Consider the following 6350-nt stretch of genomic DNA (forward strand, 5'->3'; position numbering starts at 1 on the left):
TTATGAGAAGTTTCGTCCTTTTCTTACAGTCACAGCACCCCACAGTGCCCTTCACCTTTAGTGTGCAAGTTTGAAGTCTTTGATTTTTCCACCACAAAAAAAAATGTAGCTTCAACTTGCATATTATCTCCCTGGCAGGCACAGCACTGATAGTAGTAATCAGCACTAAAGACTGTCCTGGTTTCAGCCAGGACACGTTAATTTTTTGCAGTAGATGGGATGGGACCCTGATACTATTGAATGCCAGCTCAGGTCGTTGCCAGGGCCAGGAAGCGGGGACTCTCTTTCCTTCAGTGGAGTAAGCATGGCAGGGGGAATCCCTCCAGCATTGTTTATTTGTCAAGGGGTCCGAGGTGAGCATTTTTGCAGGTGAAACACTCCCTCTTTTGTATACCTCTGTTGTTGCTATTGTTGCTCTTACTGTTGGTTTTCTTATCTCATTGCTGTTTCCAGTAAATTGTTCTTATCTCAACCTGTGAGCCTTGCCTTTTGTGCCTCCAGTTGGAGGAGTGGGGAGGGGGAAGCAGCAGTGCAGTTTTAGCAGGAGTACTAAACTGGAGAATAACATTCCTGAAGCACAACAAAGAAAAAGACAGTGTATTTATTTTAAAATACCAGTGTGATTTAAAAACTAAAAAGTCAAGCTATATACATTCAAGATACAATGTTTCATGTTGTTTCCTAAGGTCCTGACATTTCCCTGCTGGCAGTAGGACTGGGAAGATGAGAAATCTGTCACATACCTTGTTGCAGTCTCATGTTAAGTTTTCTCAGTGAGTTCATGCAGTACAACTGGACAAGACTCTTTCTAAGAACCTTCTCATATCAATAAACAAGGGCTTGTAATTTTTAATTTTTCATTGCTTTGTTGACCTATTAATCAGAAATAGTTATTTTCCCTAAATTTAAGAGAAAAAAAATGGATTATTGTACATGAAAGCATAGCAGAGAGAACTAGAAAGAAAAAAGAAAAGGAATATGTTACTGCAACCTTAAACATGAAGCTTCTCACCGGAAAGCTTTTTGCACCACAGTATCTGTTAATAGGGCATAACAGTGCTTTTATTCTGCTAATGGTCTCTGTACTGCTGAAAATGCTAAGAAAAGATTGTCCTATTTTTATTTGTCCAAATTTGTGGCCATGTCCTGTTTTATGTCCCTATTCTTAGATTTTTCCATACATATCAGCCTAAATTGTCCTAAGTCTTTTTCTCTAGGTAAAAGTAAATTTTTTGCAAAGGTTGAATTGATGTTGTTTAGAAATTATCCTGAGCTCAGAAAATCCCACTAGCCCCTGAGGAACCCCTGGCCCACTGACATAGAAACATTTTCTTACTAATGCAGAAAACTTTCATACTATGGTCTGTTTGGGAAGTCAGATGTATGTTTGGGGGGTTTTATTGGCAGGGGTGGGGGAAGAGTGAATAAACAAAAAAATCAGAAGTCAAAAGACCACAATTTAAAAATGAATCAAAGGGAAAACAGTCAATTCCACAAGCTCCCCCAAAAAACCCTAGGAAATGGAGATTATCAGGTGGAGAACCTGACAGACAGATGACAGCTTTAGTTTGAGAAGTGCAAACACTAGAGAGATCATGTCCACTGGAGGACAGCAGCAGTGACAGCAGCAGCAAAAGCATTTACTGCAGAGCTACCACAGCTCAGTGGTTAAGAGTTCCCATGGGAGCCACTGGCTCTAGTCCTTCAGTCAGAAGCACAAAGTCACCTTTGGACTTTTCCACAAAGGTGGAAATCACCTTTTCCACCCTCCTGGGAAGCACCTGAACTAATGGTCTCTGAAATGAAAGAAATCTGCCCTCATAATTTCTCTTTATTTTTTTACTAGGACTTTAAAATTAAATATTATGTTTCAGATTGACATAGAATACAACAATTTTGGTACATTTACATTCATTTTGGTTAGTAAAAGTGAGATGGACTGAAATCACTTTTCTTTCTCCTTACTCCATTGGCTGGAAGAAATGGTTTCTTTCTCATATAATTGGAAAAATAATAGTAGCATATATCACTGGAAGACAGAAAAAGCACAATTAGGCTGAAATTAATAAATCTTCAGAAAGATGCAGTAGCTTCAGAAAGATCTGCCTGCATGGAGAAATAACTGATAAATCTAATGTTACTAACACCTGTGACAGGCATGGTGTCTGGCTGGGCACCACTACAGCATTCTCACACAGCTCCTCTCCTGTGGTCACCCATGAGGTTCCTGGATGTAGAAGACAGAGTGAGAAGAGAGCAGACAGGAGTCAGATGATCCTGAGCCCTTGGCAATATAAACAGCTAAACAGACATTTTGGAGATTCTTGATTTTCAGTCCTAAATGAGCTTTGATACAAAGGCTTCCAGAGGTATCAGTTGGTGGGAGCATGCTGTTGATAATGCCAAGGTTGTGGGTTCAATCTCCATATAGGCTATCCACTTAAAAGATAGACTTTATGATCCTTCTGGGTCCCTTCCAACTCAGACTATTCTGAGATTCTGTGAAATCTCCCAACATATGCATGCTAATTACCTAAAAGCATGACAGAATGATAGCTGGCTGGCTATCAGCTGTTTAGTTTTAATTGTGTCTATCCTGTAACATCCAGTATCTGTACAAACACAGGAAGCATCACACAGAAGTCACACATAAGTGAGAAGAATAATTAGATTTTATCATGGACCCTAACCATATAACCAACATAACAGTAGCACAGCCAGAACATTGCATGCTAGTAAGTTGGGAACTGGTGGACAGATTCATGTATCTTCCCTGGGATCAAGAATATATAAGTTCTGCTTTCTCTCAAGTATTTAATTATACCAGATGGAAGAAAGCGGAAAAAAAATTGTCTTACTTCCCTGTGATGATCTTCTCTTGCCAAATGGAAGGAAAGTGTTGTCACGACCAGGAAGGAGCAGCTGGGTATGCTGGAAACCCAGCCAAGCACAGAAAATGCCAGCAGCAAAGCTGGAGCAGAAAATTCCTCTTGCTTTCAAAAGCCATTATTGAGGCAGTTCCCTTTCCTCAGAAGAACGCAGGAAGCAATCTTTCCCCTGCTGACCACCCATGTGGAGGACATTTCAACAACAATTGGTTTGCTCATGCTTCCTGTGCTTTCTCACCAGGTAGTTTGTGACCATTACCCCAAGGTCCTGGCAGCAGGGTCAAGGGAGTACATGTTTGTGAACCCTGAGCCAGAAGGCACTTCAGGGTCTCTGCTATATCTCACAGGGTAAGTAGTCTGAAACAGAAAACAGGAAAGGCCCAGAGCTTTGGGGAAGTGAGGATCAATTTAAAGCTGGGGAGAGGGAAGACAAGCAGCTGATTCAGGTACCCTGGCAGCAAAAAGATTTAATGTTTTGAAAAGGTCCACAGGTAATCATAGATACATAGACTGGGCAAGGAAGATGTGAAGAGAGCTGGGCAGGAGATTACAGAAAATATGTTCAAAGTTGGAGCTGAAAGTTGTGGTTTAGACAGATGGGCATGAAATTGCTATGTGGTAGCAGTTCATAAAAGAGTATTGCCATGCAGGAACAGAGGCTAAAAATGAAGCAGAGCAATCCACCCACATGGATACAGGGTCCCAGAGCAGGCAAGTCAGAAATACAGTGGCTGTTTGAAGACTTAGAATGCATTAGACCTATTGAGGTCCGCAATGAAGTGCTCACTTAAGAGTATCCTGACCCCTTCAGATTGCCTTCCAGAAGTGTCCCAAAAATTAATTGAAACCCTGGTGATTGCCAGATTATGCTTTGGCTAGATTTAGTTTAATAACCAGTCCTTATTTTTGCAAGGTTCAGCTCTCACCAATCATGTTCAAATTGTTACAGAAAGCAACAAGCATGATAAAATAATTTTTAAAATCCCTCAGCAATATATGGAGTTCATGTTCTTTATTATTAATATCAAAATCATATTCTTATAAAGCAAAACCTTTGTACCAATTTGTCAAGGGTTCCTTATAACCAGTTTGGCCTGCTGGAATATCATGGGGAAAACTTACAAGAAAACTCAAAAGTCTGATTTCTTATATGTTGGAATAAATCAGCCAAGACTCCATTTTCTTCATGCAGAAAGCCACTTCTTTATTCATAAAGCTCATATATATAGGAAATATCAGAAGGCACTGTGTTCAACCTAACTGGTCAGCAATACAGTGAAACTCAGTTCATTGGTCACTAAGGGCTATTATATATGTCTATCAAATTTTCTCTCTCTAGATATGCTTACATTTTTCCTTTGTGGGTTCCCATGGGACAAATCTTACTGTTTACACAGGTGCATTTGTTTTTCACCCTCAGAACAGATTGTTGTGTTAAACGAACTTCTCATTCTCAACATAGCTTCACATGGGAACTTGCATATTGCTTGTTAGCTGCACTTAGAAGAAATGACAGGCCAGCTTTGGCAATTTTAGCAGAGTGAGGCCTGATTTCATAAAGCCTTTCTTTTATAATCCTACCTGTTTACGACACTTACAGAGCCCAAACTAATAAATGCGCATACTACACAGAGTTTACAAAACCTTTTGGAAAAAAATATGCTGATTTCTCCTGACTAAGCGTCACCTTATATGCATACTACTAGTATATAATTCTAACACCACAACTGTCACAACAACTTGAATTTTTGGGATAAAATACTAGTAAGACTATGTCATACTATTTATGAATATCCTAGTATCACCATCACCTCACATATGGCTTATCCAGACCTCTCTCAAACCCTGAGAAAGACTTTAGTGTCTTTAATGCAGTTAACAAATAGCAATGTCTTTCCGCTATCAAGGCAAGTGGTTCTTGTCCCTCCACTATGCCAGCTAACACCATTCTCAACCAGCTAACCCTGCAGAAGGCCAAATTTCTCCTACCATACACATTTTTAAGACTGGTGATATTTTTCAAGAATAAGTTTTATACTGGGACTGAGCAAGCTTGTAGCAAAGGAGTAAAATATAGTATATTTGTGAATATAGCTTCAAAGAAATTTTCAGAAACCTATTTATTAATGGTCATGTGTTTCTTTCACGAAAACTGTGTTCCAAAGAACAAAGAATATTAAAAAAAAAGAAATACTGAAGGTCACAACATATGCTAGTGTGTCTTTGTCTCCTCATGGCCTTGTGCTTTATTTAGACAATTCAAGAACATTATGTGGAAGGATTAATGTTTTTATGTAACTTGATCAATTATCAAAATATTTCTGTTTTGTAATCATGATCTAATTACTAAAAATAGCCAAGCAGTGAAAGATCAGGCTTTATTACAAACCTGACATTTGTAATCTGGACAGGAATTCAATTCAGTGAGTGATGCTCTTTCCCTCCCCACAGACACCATACAATCTATCAACAGCATACAGCAAATCTCTGCTGAATGAAAGACACAACTTCGAGTCAGTTATCTGTCTGCACCAAACAATTTAAACTCTTGGGAAAAGGACAAAAAACCCACTGTAACATTTTCCAACCACAACAGTGTTTGAACTGTGCAACATGTGCAACACAGCACAGTCCTTACCTCAGCAGCCGTGTGAGCTCCCCATGAGCTTCATGAAACGGCTGTATAAATTGTGTCTTAAACGTTAGCTAAGTCACAGAAATATTCAATACATGAATTAGGATTAATTTATCTTTAAAAAAATGGTAGTGGTTAGTAATTATGTATGAAAACAGTGGCAACTATGTAGAACAAAGCCTTTCTGTTTACACGATGAATTAATGGGAAATGAGATTGCTTCAGATTGCCTCAGTAGTTTTAACATCATCCTCCTTTCAGTGAGCAGGACTCTTCTTCTTCTGAGACCCTATGACAAGAAATCTTCCCTAGATAACTTAAGAAAGGATCTCTCAGAAGACCATAAGTCGGGTTGAGCTGGAAAACTGATGTTAAAGATTAGAGAGACCAAGTCTTTCATCAACAGCTTATTTTTCTTGAGAGCATCTAGACAGGCCGCAGCCCGTGCGTAAGCCCGCGGCACGGGGAGCGCCCGCGGCACGGGGACCGCCCGGCGCCCCCGCGGCACGGGGACCGCCCGCGGCACGGGGAGCGCCCGCGGCACGGGGAGCGCCCGCGGCACGGGGAGCGCCCGCGGCACGGGGAGCGCCCGCGGCACGGGGAGCGCCCGGCGTCCCTGCAGCACGACCGCTCCCTGCCGGCTCCGGGCCGGCACCCGGCGCCTCCAGCGGCGGGGAGCGGGCGTGCCCCGGCCGCCTCCTCCCGGTTCCTGCAGCGTGGATCCCCCTCATTGGCCGAGGCCGCTCCCGCCCCGCCCGCTCCAAGGCGCCGGGGCCCGCGCCCCTCACGGCCGCCCCCACAGCCACTGCGGCCGCCGCTGTCTGCCC

This window comes from Anomalospiza imberbis, chromosome 5 (assembly GCF_031753505.1).
Source record: "Anomalospiza imberbis isolate Cuckoo-Finch-1a 21T00152 chromosome 5, ASM3175350v1, whole genome shotgun sequence".
Classification (NCBI taxonomy): domain Eukaryota; kingdom Metazoa; phylum Chordata; class Aves; order Passeriformes; family Viduidae; genus Anomalospiza; species Anomalospiza imberbis.